Below are 23,527 nucleotides of genomic sequence, written 5' to 3' on the forward strand. Positions count from 1 at the left end.
AATCTGTATTTGTTTTTATGCCATCGGTGTCAGTGTCTCTTCTGCTTCTCTCACCTGAATGCATTTTTGTACTTCTTTCTGTCATAGTCTCCATTAAATTTTCCTTTTGAATAGGACGCGAGGGGTAGCACAACGTGATGTGGTGAGGAAGGCAACCCATAGATGTTACAGGTTGAATTTGGGTGGGGAAAATGTGGTGGTCTGTCTCCATCCACCTTGCTACCACATCCCTACTCCTTCAATTTTCAATCACCTATTCACTCCCATCACCGTGCCTACATCTTTATTTGAACTATCTTGAATGATACTGTTGCATCATTCCTTTCACTTGTCCTTTAACCCTGCATTAACTACGCTCTCCTTTAGCATTAAATCCCTCCCAAATGCAGGTGATGAAAGGCAAGAGGCCAAGGGCCTCTTCACTTCCTCTTCTCACACCACTTACCACACTCATTTTCACTGAAAGCAACTTTTCTTTTCAAAGTTAATTCAAAATTATTTTCTCTATAGTTTTAGCTTCATCTGCTTCTCTCTCTCTCTACTCTCTTTCTCTGTCCTTACATTCAACATCTCCCTCTTTCAGCTTTCCTCCCTTGCTGAACCTTGTTAATTCCCTCCTTCAAATATCCACCTCAACTTCCACCTTGTGTCTCTCCCCTCAATCCCCACCCTTCAATAACATTACTCTTAATTCTTCCTATCCCCACACACCCTCCCATCCACTGCATCCAACTTCAGTTCAAGTCACAGGGATTGTCTGCCCCTCTACCTTGGCTATATTCATGGACGGGTGAAACCGGAAGACACCTGAAGCAACAAGATTGTTAAAGGTACCAAAGAGGGTTCCTCTTGTGTGGCTTGATCACCCATCGGAAGTTGTAAAAGTCTGTTTTTGGATTTCATAAGTAGATCTTTCTCCTTCTGTATTGACTGAATTATTTACGATCGGAATTGGGTCCGGTTTGGAAAAGTTGTGGTGAATTGATTATGTAGCCAGTTAAAATGGCTAACTCCCGATTTAGAATGGCTAACCCCGATGTAAAATGGCAAACGGAAAAGGCTGATGGGAAAATCAGCCAACAGGACTAAAACAAGCAGCTGCAGGTAAACTGTGTATTCACCTCTGGGAAGGCCAGACAAGATCGATACCAGGAACCATCAGCATAACAAAACACCAGCCATCTGAATACTAATGAGCAATCCCCGGGAACAATGTGCAACAATTTAGACACACAAAGCCAACCCAGACTTTTCGGCGCCAACAGAAGCCTACACAAAGGGAGGTGAACGACCACTTCAAAACCGCCCATCGATCAAGGAATCGCTCCAGCATTGGAGAATATCGAACCAAGTGATTGGGACAAAGTCCAATCACTTGGGACCAGGTACAGGGTCCGCCCCGAAAGGCAGGAAGCCCCTGGGGGCTATAAGAATAGAGCCCAAGTTCAAATCAACCCTTCTGCACCCTTCTTCCTCCTGCCACCCTTCTGCTAGCCTTCTACAACAGCCGCTCAAATCGTAAGTCTTACTTCAACGCTCGCTACGAGATAGGCGCTCCTAGCTATCGATCTGTACCAGCTTCGAATCCCGCAGGCTCAGAACCCAAACGAAAGGCCATTCGTTTCCCTGACCTGGTGGGCCATTTCCAAAGTTAAGTATTGGCCTGTTAGTTGTAGGAAGTAGCTTAGAAGTAGAATTTATGCATAAGCATTGATTACTGTATATAATAAATGTGCGTTGATTTAACTCTTACTAAGCGGTGTGTTGGATTATTGATCATGACTCAGACTTGAACCACGTGGCTGTATCAGAAAGATACCTGGCGACTCAAGAGCAAAGGTGATAGAACAGAGCAATTAAACGAAGGCTAAAGTTAGCAGCAACAATTGTAATTTCAGACACGCATTGTGTATATTCAGTTAAGAGGGCTCACACATATGAACTCTCATACATTTGATTTAAGTAACTCTATAATTGAACTCTATTGATAAATATGCTTAACATTTGAAATTTGTTGAGAGTCTTGTCCAACCATGTGGGTTGAAAGTTGTGTTCAGACCTGATGGAGTTAAGACAAATCACTGGAGAATTGGGTTTAATCACAATTGTACTTAAAATATATTAATAAACCACCCCAAATTCCTCCGGTTAGAAAGAGTACTTCTGTAATTAAGATTAAACACTTGGAAGAGTTAACTCTGTTTTGCAAGAATCTACAATGCAGCACAGAATGGCCATTGCATACCCAGCCACAGGAACCTGGGCCAATACTGATATTAAATTCCATATTGATTCGTTGTGCAACACACTCCCTTCGCAGCACAGTTTGAAATGCAGATCCTGATCCAAAGTCAATCCTTGGTAGACTGCAACAAAAATCTAAACACAAATTAAAATTTTATATCAGTTGCTCTGCACTCAGCAGTCTCTTTATAATCAAAAAGTGGAAAGAATAAGAACATTCAAGAACTGTCCATAGCAATCATTTTTGTTCTGACATTAAGCCAACTTTTACTATTGAAAATTTATAGGAAAGGATGAAGTAAAGGAGGCTGCAGCCTCAGTGAGACAGCTCCACTAATCTGTCAATTAACGTGATAAAACTCACTGTATGTAGCACAAGGCAATGGCATGGGAACCTTGTGTTAGCAGCAAAAGCTTCAGATAAATGGAAATTAAGAACATTATTTTAACCTTTATATTATGGCCTGTAAAACAATAAATTGTGTTCACTTAAGCAGACACCAAGCTTCAAAGAGGAACAGGGGGGCCCTGGTGTCCTGTCCAAATTTATCCCTCAATCAACATCACTGAAGCAGGTCCTCTGGTCATGATAACATTGCTGTTTGTGGATGCTTAATTGGGCATAGATTGGTTTAGTTCAGCGGGCTGGACAGCTGATTTGTGATGCAGAACAAGGCCAGCAGCGTGGGTTCAATTCCCATACCAGCTGAGAATTCTGAATTCTCCGTGTACCCGAACAGGAGCCGGAATGTGGCGACTAGGGGCTTATCACAGTAACTTCATTGCAGTGTAAATGTAAGCCTACTTGTGACAATAAAAGATTATTATATCTGAAAAACAGGAGCATTTGGCTCGGGGTGACTTTCCTGTACTGAATCTCCTCTTTCCTTTCTACCAGTTACTTTTATTAAAGTTACTACCAATCTCTTCTCCTCCCTCCCAGTAACAACACCCTGCCTTACTCCTGCACACATCTTCACCATCACCATCTGATTGCAGGCAGGAGTTGGACTGAATTTTGTTTATTGTCGCATGTACCAAAGTACTGTGAAAAGTATTTTTCTGTGAGCAGCTCATTAAGTACTTGAAAAGAAAAGGAAATAAATGAAAATACATAACAGGGTAACACAAGGTACACAATGTAACTACATAACACCGGCATCAGGTGAAGCGTACAAGGGTGTAGTGCTAATGTGGTCAGTCCATAAGAGGGTCGTTTAGAAGTCTGGTAACAGTGAGTAAGCCGGGTGGGAGGGGTCTTTGATTATGCTGCCTGCTTTCCCCAGGCAACGGAAGGTGTAGATGGAATCAATGGATGGGAGGCATGTTCGTTTGATGGACTGGGCTGTGTTCATGACACTTTGAAGTTTCTTGCGGTCTTGGGCAGAGCAGTTGCCATACCAGGCTGTGATGCAGCCAGCTTTCTATGGTGCATCTGCGAAAGTTGGTAAGAGTTAATGTGGACATGCCAAATTTCCTTAGTTTCCTGAGGAAGTATAGGCGCTGTTGTGCTTTCTTGGTTGTAGCATTGACTTGGGTGGACCAGGACAGATTTTGGGAGGTGTGTACCCCCAGGAATTTGAAACTGCTAACCATCGCCACCTTGGCCCCGTTGATGCTGACAGGGGTGTGTACAGTACTTTGCTTTCTGAAGTCAATGACCAGCTTTTTAGTTTTGCTGGCATTGAGGGAGAGATTGTTGTCGCTGCACCACTCCACTAGGTTCTCAATCTCCCTCCGTATTCTAATCCGTCGTTATTCGAGGTCCGGCCCACTCTGATTGTATCATCAGCAGACTTGTAGATGGAGTTGGAACCAAATTTTGTCACGCAGTAGTGTGTGCACAGGGAGTAGAGTAGGGGGCTAAGTACGCAGCCTTGCGGGGCCCCGGTATTGAGGACTATTGTGGAGGAGGTGTTGTTTTTATTCTTACGGATTGTGGTCTGTGGGTTAGAAAGTCGAGGATCCAGTTGCAGTGAGGAGCCAATACCTAGGTTTTGGAGCTTTGATATGAGCTTGGCTGGGATTATGGTATTGAAGGCGGAGCTGTAGTCAATAAATAGGAGTCTGATGTAGGAGTCTTTGTTGTCAAGATGCTCTAGGGATGAGTGTCGGGCCAGGGAGATGGCACCTGCTGTGAACCAGTTGGGCGGTATGTGAATTGCAGTGGATCAAGGCGTTCTGGGAGGTGATGCGCTTCATGACCAACCTCTCAAAGCACTTCATTAGGGGAGCACGGTAGCATAGTGATTAGCACAGTTGCTTCATAGCTCCAGGGTCCCAGGTTAGATTCCCAGCTTGGGTCACTGTCTGTGCGGAATCTGTACATTCTCCCCATGCCTGTGTGGGTTTCCTCCGGGTGCTCCGATTTCCTCCCACAGTCCAAAAATGTGCAGGTTAGGTGGATTGTCATGCTAAATTGCCCTTAGTGTTCAAAAAGGTTTGGATGGTGTGTGGGCTTAGGTAGGGTGCTCTTTCCAAGGGCTGGTGCAGACTCGATCGGCCGAATAGCCTCCTTCTGCACTGTAAATTCTATGTTAAATTACGACTGAAGTCAGGGCCACCAGATGGTAGTCATCGAGGCACGTTGCCTGGTTCTTCTTTGGCATCGGTATGATGGTGGTCTTCTTAAAGCAGGTGGGGACCTCAGAGCGGAGTAGGGACAGGTTAAAGATGTCCGCGGACACATCTGCCAGCTGGTCCGCGCAGGCTCTGAGTGCACGACCAGACATCCCGTCCGGACCCGTCGCCTTCCGAGGGTTCACTTTCAGGAAAGCCAATCTGACTTTGGAAGCTGTGATGGTGGGTATGGGTGTGTTACGGGCAGCTGGGGCACTCGACAGCGGATCGTTGGTTTCCTGCTTGAACCGAGCATAGAATGCATTGAGTTCATCGGGGAGGGGTGCGCTGCTGCTGGAGATACTCACCAGGCCATGACCAAGAGTGCTTGGTTTTGCTTTGGCGCCCGTTATGTGTTGTTTAGGCCTTGCCACAACCGCCAAGAGTCTGTACCGCTAGTCTGTGACTCTAGCTTGGTCTGATATTCTCTCTTGGCAACTTGGATGGCTTTGCGGAGGTCGTATCTGGATTTCTTGTATAGGTCTGACTTGAATGCCTCAGACCTGTCCCTCAGTAGGGAGTCAATCTCGCGATTGAGCCATGGTTTCCAGTTGGGGAACGTATGTACTGCTTTCTTTGGCACGCAGTCGTCCACACATTTGCTGAAGTCTGTGACAGTGGTGACATACTCATTTAAGTTGGTCGCTGAGTTCTTAAATATGGACCAGCCCACTGTCTCCAAGCAGTCACAAAGGAACTCTTCTGTTTTGTCGGACGAGCACTGCACGACCTTCTAAGCTGGATTCTCCCACTTGAGTTTCTGCTTGTATGCTGGGTGAAGGAGCACCGTCTTATGGTCTGATTTCCCAAAGTGCGGTCGAGGGATGGAACGGTCGGTGCCCTTGATTTTTGGGTAGCAGTGGTCAAGAGTGTTGTCGCCCCTGGTGGGACATGAGATGTGCTGGTGGAATTTTGGCAGTACACTCTTGAGGTTGGCCTTGTTGAAGTCCTCAGCCACGATGAACAAGGCCTCTGGGTGTTCTGTTTCGTAGTTGTTTATAACCGTGTACAGTTCGTGTCGAGCCTAGACCAAACCTATCCTCACCAGGCCATGACCAAGAGTGGAAACACTAGTCAATTTTCCCTCCCCTAACCCAGGGATGCTGAGCCTAATCGAAATACAGCTTGTGAAGACGATTAATTCAGCACAGCCTTATAGTTAAAACTGGAAGCTTCCTAGTTTGTTACACACGGAGCTGCAGGAGGAATTGCTTTCTCAACGTAGGATTTGTAGGGGAGAGGCGGAAGGGGAGGAAAGCAATAGCACTGCAGTTTGGAAGGAGGCAGCAAGTATACATTGAAAGGGGTAGTGGCCCAACAATCCTCCTTATATTCAGAGCCTCACAATTGCACAAATCTTTTTTTAAATGTTTTCCGCAAATTAAGGGGCAATTTAGCATGGCCAATTCACCTACTCTGCACATCTTTGGGCTGTGGGGGTGAGACCTACGCAGACACGGCAATTGCACAAATTGTGAAAAATGTAATACAACAGGATGCATGTCATCTTGAAGCTAGTCCCTTTTTGATCCGAATACACCATCCATTATTTCTCTTCTCCCAACAAAATTAGACTATGAAGTCAGGAAAAACCAGTTCTTTCTCCTTCACTGCTCAAATCTGCTTCATGTTCAATATCTGGAAATGACAGCTTTCAAACACACAATCCCCTGGTCTACACAAATCAATGTCTTCATTTTAAAATGTCCAGTTTGAGGGGAAGGACCCAGACAAATCTGTTCATCCGCAAAAATAAATATAACCCTTAAAACAGCAGGTTCAAATCCAGAATGTGTAAGCCTTACACGGCCAGTTGGCTAGAAATGCGTGAATCTCCATATGAAACTTGATGTTCGACATAAATCAATTCAGCTCATTTAAAAGGCTTGAAAATTGACATGTTGGAAATTCACAAAAAAAGAGATTTGACAAAGTAAAACAACGTGATTAGACAAGGAGTCATGGAGTATGGTGAGTCAAACAAAGAAGTGTCTGGGACTCAACCTTGTATTTTAAATAATGGAAATCAGGAACCAGAATTTAAAATTGGTGCCAGTGCAAGGAATTACACCCCTAAGCTTCTCACTATTAAACACTGGCCCAAGTACTTAGTCATTTGCTGCAATAGATAATTCTGCTTCAAATTAAAGTGCTCCACAAATTGAGCTTTTTAATGCTCATCTTACATTTCCATCTGAAGGTGTAAAATCTGGGTCAAGAATTTCAAATTCATGTATATTCCTGGCTACAAAAAGGTTACGCTAAGCCAGATAATAAAACCAATAAACAGACCATAGGGAGGTTGATCTGGCATTGCAGTGGCTCTCATGATGTGGGTGCCGAGAACTCACACTGACTGTAAACATACTGTATGCATATATAATTAGTGTGCTCATCTCCACAATGCAATAACTACTGTGAATCCAACATCACAGCTCAAGTGCTTAGAAATGTTTTCTACATTTGTGACTTCACAAACCATCTGGTCTTATATAACTGGATTGCTGAAAATGTTATCTTCAACTTCATTACTTCCATCAGTCTAAAAATTGAAGCTGTTTCAATTCTCACTTCAGAACTTTACGAAGAACCAGAACTTTAAATAGGTTGGAAAAATACTAGACCTATTTCCATTACTTGACAGTAGGTGTGTTTTGAAACCAGCTCTTTATTATGTTTACGGTACACTTGGATACACCAGGGTAACTTTTTGTTCTATTGTGGCAGTGTGTTCTGTCATAGAATCCGTACAGTGCAGGAGGCCATTCGAGTCTGCATCGACCCTCTGAAAGAGTACTCCACGTAGGCCCACTCTCCTGCCCTATGCCCGTAATCCCACCTAACCGTTGGACACTAAGGTGCAATTTAGCATGGCCAATCCACCTAACCTGCACATCTTTGGACTGTGGGAGGAAACCGGAGCACCTGCAGGAAACCCACGCAGACACAGGGAGAAAGTGCAACTCGACACAGACAGTTACCAGAGGTCAGAATTGAATCCTGGTCCCTGCTGCTGTGAGACAGCAGTGCTAACCACTGTGCCTTAATTCAGAACTGGAGGCAAAAAAATAGGGTTACTTACTGTGCAAATTTACAAGTGTACTTATGCAGCCAATTTTTGCAGATGACTGAGCTGTTTGTCTCCCTAGCAGGTACACTGTGAAAGTGTAAATGATTGAGAGTATAAAAATAAACAAACAGCTGGCCCTGAATCACTCCCATTTCTACCAGAGAGGGAGGAACCCGGGTGACTGAACTTTTTTGTATTCAATGCTCAATCTGTATATATAACATAAAAGCAAAGTCCTGGAAAATGTGCTTTACCAGTCAGGTTCCCTATGTGGATCTTACACAAGTGCTTGTATCTATGAGCAACTTTTTAAAGTAATGGGATGAAACACGAGGACGGCCAAACTCGATAAAAGGCTAGTCAATGGAAAATCACGGTAAATATCAAAATAGAATTGGGAAATTAACATAACGTTAGAGCACCAAATGTCATCCACACCCTCTTCCTTTCTGTTCAATTTCCCTTGAGTGTTTAGATTGCATTATTTATAAATTTGTAGTGTACCTAACCAGAATAACACAAATATCTTGTTAACTAAATCAATAATGCCAGCTGTTATAACTGACCATTTTGTGCTCTGTAAGAAACCTTCAAAATCTCTTGAATGGGGGCTTGTTTCTTACATGCTAACTCTGGATGACATGAATTCAGTTTTCGTATCATGCACAGATGAGTTAGTCGCAAGCCTCCAATTCCCTCAACCCCTCTTGTCACCAGACTGCTTTCCCAACATTCAATCTTAGATGTACTGCAATTTCTTCCAGTTAAATATTGTGTACCCTTACCAGATTTTAACCCCTTTGATTATTGTCTCAGGCTGAAACAGATAAACTCAGTATCCTATTCAATCCTGGGCCAAGCATCTAACCCCATATGCTTTAATCCAACTCCACCTTTGCGGCACCTTTCCTGTGCCTGCACCCTCATTCTCACCTCCAATGCTCTCGTGACCAATCTGACATTCTCCACCCTGCATTAAATTCATGTTCATTCAAAACTCTGCTGCAGCTAGTAACCCACCACATTGTACTTAAACCTTTTCCTGACTTTTCCCAATCCCATTTACATAATCTCCTTGGTTTTATACATATAGAATTTACGTGCAGAAGGAGGCCATTCAGCCCATCAAGTCTGCACTAGCCTTTGGAAAGAGCACCCTACTTAAACCCACGCCTCCACCCTATCCCCGTAACCCACTAAGCCCACCTAACCTTTTGGACATTAAGGGACAATTTAGCATGGCCAATCCACCTAACCTGCACATCTTTTGACTGTGGGAGGAAACCAGAGTACCCAGAGGAATCCCATGCAGACACAGGGAGAATGTGCAAACACCAGTCACTTGAGGCTGGAATTGAACCCTGGAGCTGCGAGGCAGCAGTGCTAACCACTGTGCCACCCTATAACATTGTCCAAAAGCCCAGCATCCCTTTGATTCTGATAGTTATGCATCTTCCACCTTTTCACTTCAGAATCGGCAGTTATTCCTGAAGTTGTGGAATTTTACAGCCTAGAATAGACCATTCAGCCCAACAGATCAATGCTGGTTTTTATGCTCCACACAAGCGCTTTCCATGTTGATTCTACCTTTTAAGAAACACAGCAAGACATTTTTCTACTTGCAAACATGCTACCTAAATCAAGTTGTTGTTGTTTTACAACACCCGTGTATTTGCCCAAGGCGATCTTAATTCTACATTATACTCGCTTGTCATGGATTTCCTCGCCACAGCCCACCTTCCCCTATCGACACGGAATGTTCCCACAATATACTGGCTGAAAATGCTGAGCTTTCACCAGTCCTGATACTCTAAATCACATCTCAATTTACAACCCCGCACCCCGCCAAACTCCCCGAACATGAATCAAATAGGACCACACAAAAAAAACAACAGATTCCTAGGTGTGGGGTTCCAACTCTCGAAAGCCAACTAACTTTTAAAAAATGGTATTTGAAATGCCTCCATTTCTTTAAAATATTTAATTGCCCAAAATTGAAATATTTAATGACAGTCTACATTAAACCTTTATAAACACTTCCCCAAGAGAACAGGCTGACCAGCTTCTCTAACGTTCTAGGATGCAGCTGCTGCTAAGCAGTCACCATCCAGCTTTTATTTATTGTGGACACCCCACCCGCAACCCCACAAAAATAAGCCGGCTGTTAGAACAATTTGGACATTTCAAAGGAAAAGACCAAGGCATACCACTGTACACCAACTGGTGGAAAATCCACAATTCTCCTGCAATCAGTTGTCAAACAATATGGAGCATTCTTACAATCAGGAAGATAAGGAGACAAAGTAGTAATGCTTGCATAAAATCAATTAGAAAACTGGCGGGTTGGCATACAGTCAGCAATTCTATTAGTGGTTAGGGCTTAAGTGCAAGTCATGAGGGAAATATCTGTTATTTGTACAAAGTGAGAACTTGCACAATTTTCATTTGCCAAATTTTTCTTTCATATATAAAGTAATGCACATGTTCTTAATGTTTAATATATATTCATTAAAAACCACATTTCATTGGAAAACACATGATTTCGACATGCTGCTCATATACAGTATACGGTCTTGCTTGCATTTTATTCTAGACAAGAGCAATGAGAGATAACTTACAGCATTCTTGTACTGGCAGCTAATGATCCACAGTAACTTGCATCATAGGAAACGCCAACTTGTTAAGAGTGTTTTAAACTGTAATCGTACATAAATGCATCATGTGATAGTTTCCAAGATGAAACTAAGAAATTCTTGTCTTGCATGAAATGGCTGAGAAAATTGTTATGTCCTAAGTAAATGTCATTCCTAATATGGGCACTATTTAACAAACTCATCACTCAAGAGGGGGTAGAAAACGCAAATCTGTCAAAGTCTACACAAAACCTCCAGCAGTTCCCAACTTCGTTAAAGCAAAGAATAGCTCAATACTTTAAATATTAAATAAGTCAGAACTTTGCTGAGCAAATACAGGGTTGCCACCTTAAAAATTAAGATATCAGGATTACTGAGTATTAAATATCTGGGAATACATAGATGATTGAATAACAGTGGACAAAGACTGAGGCAATATGCGACAATTTGTAACACTCCCTAAAACACAACATGTTGCTCGAAAAATTAATCACATGCAGAAAGTGACATCTTAATTGCAGCTACAACGTTCAGTAGTTGGCATTATGATGCAACAAGACTGCTGAGTAAGACTCTCATTAATCACCAAGAACCGGAAAAGCTCATGACCTCACCTGAATGCGCACTCCGCAAACAGTTACCCGTCACTTTACAGACGCAAGGCAACATGCTCCCTACTTACATTCCTCACAACAAACTGATGGTCGGATTAATCAAAATCAGACTGTCTGATGACATGAAGAAGATTCTACTGCAAACTATAAATTTCGAACACCAATAATTTGTTGGGGTATACAACAAGATGACCGAAGATCCTAAACTTTTCATGATGTATTACAGACCACCAAGATACAACCTTACTTGGGAAAGGCTAGACAATAAAAAAAACCTTGGTCCATCGACATCACTTTCTGCAAAACTTCACGTCAAAATTTAATGCATACATATATTTATACAGCACCGTATTACATTTCCCAGACACTTGCCACAGCAGTTACTCGCCCTTACATGGGCAAACATGGCAGCCATTCTGCATACTAGACCTGACCGACAAATAATAACAGCATGAATAACTATTGATCTGTGCCAGCAATATGAACCCAGAAAACATTTGAGGATATGCCAAAGAATCTGGTGCAAGGTTTCAGGTTACTGAACATTTAGACTATTAAAATCGGAGTAGAACCGATGTTAAAATTATTACTAACCCCCCCCCCCCCCCCATGTCATACAGATACAAATACTCAGCACAGGTTAGTCAGCATTATTGACTGTGCTGGATAATACCTGTTATGTAGCAAAAAAAATAATCTTCTACTCGGCCTTCATAGTTATTTGAGCCAAATCATGTGCTGACCTTGATGTAAGAGAGCATGATTATCAGCATCCCAAAGTATCTCATTATATATATATATTTTTAACAGTGTACTGGATGAACCACATAATCAAAGGCAACCTGGAGCAAAACTGTCTCAAGATTTAACCCAATAAAACAAATGAACTACATTCCTGCTTATTTCGATACATCGCATTGTATTAAATTAACCTGACAACAGTTCTCTCCTATTCTAAAGCCAAACAGTCTATGCCTTGAAAAATGTGATTACCCATGATTGAATATATGATGTGTATATTATAGCGGCAAAGAGCACATTGAAGTGAGCTATTTTAATTACACTGTTGGCTTTCTCAGTAGGTCAGCTTCGCAGCTATTTTTCCCACAATATGCATTTTGGATTCTGCTTGCACAAAAGCCCGCATTCTCATTACAGATGTAACTAGTAATTGATGAAATTACATGTATGTAGCAGGCAAAGCTGTGGTAGAAAAGACTGGTCATATCTAGGTCTCCAAAGTATACTGCTGTTCAACCATATCAACACCAAAATAAAATTTATGCCGAGATTCCTGTCTGAATGCTGATTATGCATGGACAATATTTGAACAACAGATTTCAGGTATCACAATCAAAATGGGGTTCCAACGGCAAATGGCAAAATTAATACAATGCTGAATAAAATGGACAGACTTTACAGAACCCGTAGTAAGGAATATGACATGGCCTGGTAAGTTGGAAAATGTATGCACATTCTTAAAGCTTACAAAAATACTTTTTGAAAGGTTAGTCCATAGACTACACAGTTAAATCACTCAAGTATTAGTCAACTTGGTTTTGAGTAATTATGGTATTTAAGAATAAATTTCTTTTCAACCGTTTGTTTCACTTTCTACATACGAGTTTTGTTATGAACTAAGTATTCAAAATGTATACTTCCTGTTTTAGACAAGATTTGTGATTCAGTGAAGATTCTTTAATCTAATTGGTTAAAGAACCACGCTATTGCTAGCCCTACTCCTACATGTTACAAACACCCTGCAGAGGACGTGACACTGAACTGAAAATGCCACATTGAGGAACCAGAAATCACAGAATCGGTACAGTGTAGAAGGCAGTCATTCAACTGATGGTGTCTACACCAGCTCTCCGAATGGGCAATCCACTGAGTGCGATTCACCCACCTTCTTCCTTTTTGGATAACAGTCCAATTCCCTTTTGAATGCTTCAGCGAAGTTGTCTTTACCAAACTCTCAGGTAATGCATTCCAGACCTCAGCCACTTACTGTCTGAGATGTTTTTTCTCATGTTGCTTTTGCCAAGTATGTTAAATGTTTTCCCTATCATTCTCGATCCGTTCATGAGTGGGAACAAGTTTCTCCCCAGCTACTGTTTCCAATCCCTCTTGATTTTGAATATTTTTATCAAACTGCTGCTCAGAAGCCCCCAAAAGGCTGTGGGGAGCTGTAAGCATGAGGAATGATGAACTCTATTCCTTCACCACTGACTGTAAAATCTTGGCTACGTTCTCCAAGGCAAACTCCTCTTACGTAGAATCATAGAATTTACAGTGCAGGAGGAGGCAATTCGGCCCATCGAGTCTGCACTGGCTCTTGGAAAGAGCACCCTACTTAAGTCCACGCCTCCATTCTATCCCCGTAACCCAACCTAACCTTTTGAACACTAAGGGGCAATTTAGCAAGGCCAATTCACCTAATCTGCACATCTTTTGGACCGTGGGAGGAAACCGGAGCACCCGGAGGAAACACATGCAGACACGTGGAGAAAGTGCAAACTCCAAGCAGACAGTTACCGGAGGCCGGAATTGAACCCAGGGCCCTGAGGCTGTGTGGCAGCAGTGCTAACCACTGTGCCACCGTACGCTCAAAGCAACCTTTCTTTACTTCTAATATCTATTCTAGATTGCAACAGGCAAGTTGGATTCTATACCCCGAAGAAGGGCTGGAGTTAACCCTGAGATTTATATGAACTTTTTGTTACCAGATGGCCTAGCATTAGGTTGGAGCTGGACCCACTATAGTGGGAACAGGTGTAGGCAATGATGCTGCCTGGGAAGTGTCCCACAGCTAGGAATAATAAACTAGAGATGCTTCTACCTCCCGGTGCACTATGGGTCGGCAGTGCGATCCCACTTCCCATTCATTGTAATTGCCGGGAGGCACAAGTTTCGTTTGCATGCTGAAGGTTAATTGTCAATGCCAAACACCACTTTCAGGCAGCAAAGCAGTGAGGGAGAGTGAAAAACTATTTTGGGAGCGGAAGACGATTCTAGGGGTAGGGGAGAACATAAAATTTACAGAGCAGAAAGAGGCCATTCGGCCAATCGAGTCTGCACCGGCCCTTGGAAAGAGCACCCCATTTAAGCCCCACACCTCCACCCTTATCCCATAACCCAGTAATCCCACCTAATCTTTGGACACAAAGGGGCAATTTAGCATGGCCAGTCCATCTAACCTGCACATCTTTGGACTGTGGAGGAAACTAGAGCACCCGGAGGAACCTACAAAGCAATGAGAAATCTCACGCGTACTGGCAGTAGGCAGGAGTTTATTTTCCTGATTTCCAGAGGACTCACCCCTGCTCCTCCTGACTTCCCCACCACTCGCAAAAAATAAATCTTAAAAATACCCATGACCATTTTTTGAAGCAGGCCCCAGCCATCCCTTTAAGGGCACAACTCAATGATACTGCAAATAAATGGAGAGTCGGTGGTGCTTGTTCTACCCATTCATCCCTCAGGATTGCAAACAAACTGATATGTATATGATACAAGGAACTGAATATTATTCTTTTTTTTTTTTTAATTTTATTCTCCTTCTTTTTCACATTTTCTCCCACATTTACATCCATCAACAATAAACAATAATCAGCAAGATATGTCAATCCCCATAATAACAACGATCCCATCTACCCACCGACCCCCAAACCTCAACCCGCATGCTTACATAAACAAATGACAAAAAGGAATCAGGGATTACCCGTAGTCACCCTTAATCTTACACAGCTCCCCCCCACCGCAGGTCTCCAGCTCATCCCGTCCACTGCCTCTTGTAAAACTCCTCCGCCCAACCTCGGTTCCTTCCCCCCAACTTTCCACCCCGGCTAGACCACTCGGACCCTGTTCTGCCAGGATCAGATGGCCGCAGCCCCTCCCCCCACCTCACTCCCGTTCACTGGACGGCTTAAACCAGCCAGCGTGGAGGCCCCCACCCAGGTCCCTTTCCCCCTTGCCCGGCCCTAGGAAAGCCCGAAGATCCCCTTTTAGCACACAAACCCCGCATATCCACCTACACCCCAAAGAGCCCTCATTTCGAGTGAAAGTCCCGTCCCTTCCCTTGTCCAAATATATACAACATTGGCTCCTTTAGCCTCTACACGCGCGCGTAGTGATACAAAAAAGAAGAAAATACAGTCATGAGGTTACATCGGCACATGGCCATTACTCAATTTGTCAGTTCTGCCACAGTCCTTCTGCTTTCGCAAACTCCTCCGCTGCTTCCGCCATTCCAAAATAAAAGTCCCTGAGCTTGTAAGTCACCCTCAGCTTCGCTGGCTATACAATGCCGCACCGCACCTTGCTAATGTACAGTGCCCTCTTCACCCGGTTGCAGACAGCCCACCTTCTCGCCAGCTCCACCGTAAAGTTCTGGTATACACGTATACCAGCTCCTGCCCACTGCACCACCCGCTTCTGCTTGGCCCAGCTCAGGACCTTCTCCTTCACCCTGTGCCTACGGAAGCACAGAGTCACTGCCCTTGGTGGCTCACTCGCCTTTGGTACAGGCCTCCACGGCCGATGAGCCCGATCCAGTTCATATCGGGAGGGATCCTCCCCCTCCCCCAATAGTTTTGCCAGCATCGCGGCAAAATACTCAGTCGGCTTCAGTCCTTCAACTCCTTCGGGCAGCCCCACAATCCTCAAATTCTGTCGCCTGGATCTGTTTTCCAGGTCTTCCATTTTTCCTCACAGACCCTTGTTAGTGTCCATCCCCTTCCGCATCTCCTTCCCCATCACGATCACCGTGCTGCAATAACGTCCCCTCCACTTCCTTCAGCTCTCGCACCTCCGCCACTGCACTCGCCACCTCCGTCCTCACCGGGGAAACCGCCTACTCCACCAGCACACTCAAAACCTCCCTCATCTCCTTCCTCACCGTCTCCATGCATTTCGCAATCTGCGCCAACTGCTTTTCGAATTCCACAGCCATCACCTTAGTTATTTCTTCAGCCGTAAGCAATGCGGCCTCCCCTGGTGCTCCAGCCTCCATTTTCCTTGGTGACCCCGTGGTGACCTTTCCACTCCCTGACGGACCTTCAGCTGTTTTTTTTAACGCCCATTTTTTTGCTCACCCTCGACATTTTTCTTTTTTTTCTCTGTGCCTTCACCGTGCCTGCTCCCTGCTTTTGCCGCCTCCGTGGACCTTGGGACCGGGCTTAAAGCCCCGAAAATGCCATTGCGAACGGGAGCCCTCCATTGTGCGGCCGCCTCCCGCCCGCCGTCACCGGAAGTCCTCAGGAACTGAATATTCAGGGATATGTGACTTTTCGGAATTACAGTCAGGGTGGAGTTGGTGGGGTAGCTTTGTTAGTGCTCGATGGAATAAATAAGATAGCAAGAAATGATCTTGGATGAGAAGATGTAGACTGCCTGTGGGTGGAGATAAGAAGTAATATGGGGAAGACACTGGCGGAGTAATCTATAGGCTCCCTAACAGTAGCTATACTGTAAGATGGAGAATAAATTGGGAGATAATGAGGGAATGTAAATGGGTAATGGGTGCCATTAATCGTCACGTGGATAGGGCTACACGGTGGCACAGTGGTTATCACTGTGCCTCATGCCACCAAGCACCCAGGTTCGATCCCGGCCCTGGGTCACTGTCCATGTGGAGTTTGCACATTCTCCCCGTGTCTGCGTGGGTCTCACCCCCACAACCGAAAGATGTGCAGGGTAGGTGGATTGGTCACGCTAATTTGCCCCCTAATTGGAATTTTTTTTTTTTTTTTAATCTTCATGTGGATTGGGTAAATCATATTAGCAGAGGTTGCCATGAAGAAGAATGCAACACACACTATGTTGTGGATCCAACCAGTGATCAGGCTATTTTGGATCCGGTAATGTGTAATGAAGCAGGTTTAAAAAAACAATCTCAGAGTAATAGATCCCAGAGGAAACAGTGACCATAACATGGCAGAATTGAGCATTCCGGTTGAGAGTGAGAAACTTGGATCAGAAACAACTTTGGCAGACTTAAATAAGGGTAACTACAAAGCATTGAGGCCAGAATTGGCTGGATTGGACTGGGAAAGGAGTTTAGCAGTAAAGACGGTTGATCAGCAATGGCAGACATTTGTGAAAATAGTTTGTGACTCACAACAAAGATATATCCCAGTGAGGAAGAAGGATTCTAGTGAGGGGATAAATCAATCATGGTTAACCAAGGAAGTTAAGAACTATATTAAACTGGAAGAAAAAACATACAATGTAGCAAAGCTAAGTGTTAAGCTAGAGGATTGGGAAAGTTTTAAAAAACAACAAATGATGAACAAATAAATGAGCGAGAGGGTAAGCTATGAGGGTAAACTACCAAGTAATATAAAAACAGACATATTAACGCTTCTTTAAATATATAAAAAGGAAGAGAGAGGCTAAAGTGAATATAGGTCCCTTAGAGAATGAGACTGGGGAAATAATAATGGGGAGCCAGGAAATGGCAGAGGCATTATATAAATAGTATCAGCATTCTAGAAATACTCAATAATCATGGGGCAAAGTGGTGTGGGGAGAGAAGAGGAATTAAACTTTCTGGTCGTTCACGCCAGCGGGATCTTGCGGTCCCACCAAGGCCACTCACCCACTCTGGGATCCCCGGCAGTGGGGTGCATGCAACGTGAAACTCCGTTGACATTGGCGGGACCTGAAGATCCCACTACCAGCCAATGACTAGGCAACCCCATGAAACATGTGGCAGATTGTGCAGAAAATCCCGCTCAATAACTATCATTAGAGAAAAAGTACTAGGGAAACTAATGGGGCTAAAGGCTGATAAGTCCCCATGACTGATGGGTTGCATCCTCGGATATTAAAGGAAGTAGCTACAGGATGCACTGGTAGTAATCTTCCAAGAATTCGTAAATTCTGGAAAAGTCCCAGAGGATTGGAAAACTATCAATGTAACACCCTTATTCAAAAAGGCAGACAAAAAAAACAGTAACTGTAGGCCAAGTAACTTAACACATGTCATTGGCTTGGAGAAACTGTTAAGAGTCCATTATAGAGAAGTAATAGCTGAGCATTTAGAAACACAAGAGAAATCGAGCAGTCAGCTTGGCCTCATGAAGGGGAAATCATACCTGACAAATTTATTTGATTCTTTGAGGTAGTAATTAGCTGGACAGATAAAAGGGAACCAGATGTAATATACTTGGATTTCCAAAAAGCATTTGATAAGTTACTGCACAAAAGGTTACTTAACAATAATGGTGTTGGAGACAGTATATTAGCATGGATAGAGGATTGGCTAACTAATCAAAGACAGAGTTGGGATTTTCAGGACAGCAATCTGTAACCAGTGGAGTGTCACAGGGGCCACAATTATTTACAATATATATATAAATGACTTGGACAAGAGAAGTGAACACTATTGCCAGGTTTGTGGATGACAAAAATATGTAGGAAGGCAAGTGCTGAGGATGATACAAGGAGTCTACAGAGGGAGATAGACAGGTTAGGTGAGTGGGCAAAACTTGACAGATGGAATATAATGTAGGAAAATGTGAAGATGTGCAATTTAGTAGGAAGAATAAAACATAAGGTTTGCCATGTGTTCAATATCGTTCTCAAAGAGGTGCCAAAACTGTCCACAGTTGAATACTTAAAACCTCCATGCTCTGTATTCAATATCCCTACATAATAAAAACAGACGTTCATTGTCCATTTATAGAATCATAGAATTTACAGTGCAGAAGGAGGCCATTCAGCCCATCGAGTCTGCACCAGCTCTTGGAAAGAGCACCCTACCCAAGGTCCACACCGCCACCCTATCCCCATAACCCAGTAACCCCACCCAACACTAAGGGCAATTTTGGACACTATAGGCAATTTAGCATGGCCAATCCACCTAACCCGCACAGCTTTGGACTGTGGGAGGAAAGCGGAGCACCCGGAGGAAACCCACGCACACACGGGGAGAACGTGCAGACTCCACACAGACAGTGACCCAAGCAGGGAACCGAACCGGGGACCCTAGTTTTACGTTATGCTCTTTCATCCCTCCCAACAATCTGTGTAGCTGAATCCCCAGATCTCTCAATTCTATTGAGAATTTTACTGTTACATTTCTATGCTCAGTCGTTGCGACTGCTTTACATTTCTCGACGATGGACTGCATTTGAAACTTCTTCCTAATGCTCCAACCTGTCTGCATCCTTCTCTGCTCCCTCAAATACAACTTCAAATTCCCATGCCGTTTAATTTTCCAGTATCATTGAAAATATAGCACCTAAGACCCTCACTATGATCATCGTGCCAATGTCAAGTTTTCAAATGACACCACCTATTTCAATTCCTTGACTTCAGCATTATTCCTTTTCAAATCTAATTCTCTTAAAATCATTCTAGTCAGTTGCAATAACATGTGACAATCTTTATGTGAAAACAAATCTTCTAATTTTCCCCCATGCTGCTAAAGAAGTCTTGCTGCAATTATATAAGTCTTGGTGAGGTGACACCTGCAGTAAGTGTACAATTTTGGTCACCTTACCCAGGAAAGATAATTGTGCTGAAGTGGAGGTGAAATTAAGCTTCACTAAACTCATTTCTGGAATGAGGGTATTGTCCCATGAGGAGAGATTGAGTCCACTCGGCCTACATTCCCTAAAGTTTAGAAGAAAGGAGAAAATCTCATTAAAATTTATAGAGTTTGACAGATACTGGAAGGGCGGCTCTCCTGGCTGGGTAGCACAGAATTAAGGATCAAAGTCCAGAATAAGGGTCAGCCATTTCAGATTGAGATTAGGAGAAATTTCTTCACTCAAAGGGTTGTGGATCTCCAGACTCTTCTGTGCCAGAAGGCACCATCACTGGGGGAAAATCTTGAAATTTTCTACCTAATAGCACTGTGGGTGGTGTATCTATGCCCTCAGAGACTGCAGCAGTTCCAGAAGACAGCTCACCATCACCTTCTGAAGGGAAACTAGGGGTGGGCAATAAGTGCTGGCCTAGCCAACGATGTACACATGCTGTAAATGATTTTTAAATGTAGTTGTTGAGCATATTCAAGACAGTGATCAACAGAGTTTTGGATACTTAAGAGGATTAAAGAATATGGGAATAGTGGAAGCAGCTGAAATAGATGAGCCACAATTGTACAGAATGGTGGAACAGGTTTCAATGTTCGACTCCTATTTCCATTTATTAAGTAATGATAATTTGGAGTCTATACCTCATTGTTGATCTGTCAATCAATGGATATAGTACGTCACTATATACCTTCTGAAAATCTTTCAATTTTAATATCGTCTATTAGATTTCCCCCTTAAACTTCTCTATACTAGCAAATAAAGTTACATTACCACATTCTTTCTTCCCTACATAATCTTCATGCATGGTGTCATTCTACTGAATCATTATACGCTTTAAAATTTATATGGTTCAAATATTCTTTCTAAACAGGGGTGCCCAAATATGCATTGTACCCTTTCACTTTCTGCAATTCATTATGCTCTTCAGATTTTTACATTCTTTCAATATTCCTATCTGTAAAATCCAGAATATATTTTCCCCTTTATTGCCTACTCGAACAGTGCACACAGAACTTTAATGATCAATATATTTACATTGCTAGATCTCTCTGTTCCCCCAAACTGTTAAGAATGCCATTTAGGGTATGCTTTGTTGTACTAATTTTTTCTCCCCAAAGATATACTGTATTTCTTTCCACATTGAGCTGAGCCTGCCTCCATTTTACAAACCAGCGATCTCCCTCAGTTGGTCATGTTCCTAATTTTACAGCATCAATTTTGCAAAAACTTATATTTGTCATTTTTAATATACAGAAGGCCAATCCAGATTGAGGGATAAACACTGGCCATCACATCAACCAAAATCCCCAGCATTTCTCTGAATGGTGTCATGAGATCAATTATATCCATCTGAATAACCAGGTAGGACCTTAGTCAGCACTCAACAGTGCAACAATCCTTCAGTATTGCACTTGAACGTTAGCCAAGCAGTCCTGGAATGGCACCATTATCTTATATCCCCCTAATATTTGCTCTTTTCCAGTCGGGCATGTATAAAAAAAGGACACTTTCATCTATTCTAACAGTAAACCCAGTTACATTTGATGACTAGGCTTTAATTTATTTCCCTTCAGATTGCTTTGCTGCTCTGAACTAGCTTGACTTGCCCACGTACTGAATTCAAAACCACTCCTAAATGCATCATTTAATCACACCCCATTTTGGTTACATCTGAATATTGTTTTGAAGATGGGGGCATTGGAGGGGAGAATGCAAGTCACATTCAAACCCAATCAGGCACTCATGTCAAAAACACAATTTCTCAAAGATGCATTCTAAATTCTCCAAAAACTTTAAAACAGGTTTGTCTTACATTTCACTTTTTTGTTGGTATTTTCTCTTTTTTCACTGATACACATCATCTACACTGGTCTTAGATGACGCAAAACAATACTGGGACTCCAAAACAGGGGACTTCAGGAAATGTTTCCAACTCAATATTGGACAAATTGCTGAGTGGTGAATTCAGTTAACTCAGCAGACCAGGGAACAGAAACTAAAACTTCAGATTTGTTTGACTGTGTGCTGATGTAACATAACTCAATGCCCCACCATGGGAGAACAACAAAATTTAATTTTAATGACTGCACTATTACACACTGACTATTACCATTTATTTGATATTACAACCCAAATGCTTTCAAGAATAAGTGCGCAATGGAAGTAGCACACTTGCCAATTCATAGAGAAGAGACACCTTCTTGGAATAGTGACAGGACTTTGGTTTAACATCTTATCCAAAAGGCAGAACTTCTGCCAGTGAATCCTGACGCCCTCTGTATCAGTGCAATACCTCCCACCCCTATGCACTAGCTGCACTCTCCCTTCATCAATGCCCAGCTGGCACAATGCACCTACAGTATAACCACTCTGACAATACAATACTCCCCTAACACCACTTCTCCTTGGCACCAGCATGGTATCCACAACCACCAGAATGACCCCCCCCCCCCCCCATGCCTCCTGACACCACCCGTCCAGCATGGCACTCCCCAACCCCAGCACTTCCCCATTAGCAGCAACACTCCTCCTGGTAAGGCAACCCATTAACACAGCAGTCTCCAAGCGCCAGCAAAACTCCACTCAGCAGCGCTCCCCATTCAGCACCCTGCTTTCTCAACGCTGCGCCGCCCAGAGCTCGGAGCTCTCTCCGCTCTGCACTGGAGTGTTAATCCAGTGGTAATGTATCTGGGACTGGGACATGAACCCAACCCTTTTGACGGAGAGGCGACCAACTGTCCACAATGTGCTGACAACAGGAGCTGTTTAAACCGGCGGCTTCCCCTGCAGTGGCGGCGCGGAGCCGGAGCTCACGTGGAGCAGGCTGGGGATTTGTCCCTGTTATTATCGAGGGTGTGGGGTGTGATGGAGGCGGGCGGTGGGCTTCAGTGAGCCAGTGCTGCAGGCCCTACCTGAACTACCGTTACCGTGCTGTTCACAACGATCCGGCCTGTCCTGCCCGCCGCCTGTCCCAGCCGGTACACTCACCACTGCGCACGCGCCAGCCGCCTCTCACCATTGGACAGGGTAAATACCGGCACGCCATGCGCGGCGCCCTCGTCGGCCTCTCATTGGCTCTCGGTGACGCCCAGCAGACACCGCGCTCGCCAATCCTCCCAATGCCATTGGTCAATAACCAGTCCCAGGGGCCCCTCTCCATTGTCCGAGAGGTTGGGAGGCAGATGGAGCGGGCCAATTAAAACAGCTCAATGCAAGCGAGCTGTGGAGAGAGCCTGAGGTGTGGATGAGGTAACTGGGTTTTCTCTACATAATGCACCTTTCCCACACAGTTTACATGTGGAGATGCCGGCGTTGGACTGGTGTGGGCACAGTAAGAAGTCTTATAACACCAGGGTAAAGTCCAACAGGTTTGTTTTGAATCACTAGCTTTCGGAGCACTGCTCCTTCCTCAGGTGAATGAAGAGGTATGTTCCAGAAACATATATAGACAAAGTCAAAGATGCAAGACAATACTTTGAATGCAAGCATCTGCAGGTAATTAAGTCTTTACAGATCCAGAGATAGGGGTAACCCCAGGTTAAAGAGATGTGAATTGTCTCAAGCCAGGACAGTTGGTAGGATTTCCCAAGTCCAGGCCAGATGGTGGGGGATGAATGTAATGCGACATGAATCCAAGGTCCCAGTTGAGGCCGTATGAAGAAGTTGCGCTCCGAAAGCTAGTGATTCGAAACAAACCTGTTGCAGTTTACATCGGGGCAGCAAGCGTTGTCCAACCGCAGGACTTTAGTGAGACAGGTTTGGTTTCCTTTGAAAAAAATATGATTGCCTCAGAAGCAGTTC

The 23,527-nt window shown here is 43.8% G+C and overlaps 1 protein-coding gene across 1 annotated transcript in view; it reads right to left on the reverse strand.

Moving 5' to 3' along the window:
- The window catches only part of nup93 (nucleoporin 93), a 173,824-nt gene extending 151,047 nt beyond the window's left edge, over window positions 1-22,777 (reverse strand). Inside the window, exon 1 of the mRNA XM_072518422.1 lies at window positions 22,639-22,777. The gene's annotated coding sequence lies outside the window, so the exon portion shown is untranslated. The remainder of the gene's footprint in view (window positions 1-22,638) is intronic.
- Window positions 22,778-23,527: the final 750 nt, after the last annotated feature.

This window comes from Scyliorhinus torazame, chromosome 10, assembly GCF_047496885.1.
Source record: "Scyliorhinus torazame isolate Kashiwa2021f chromosome 10, sScyTor2.1, whole genome shotgun sequence".
Classification (NCBI taxonomy): Eukaryota; Metazoa; Chordata; class Chondrichthyes; order Carcharhiniformes; family Scyliorhinidae; genus Scyliorhinus; species Scyliorhinus torazame.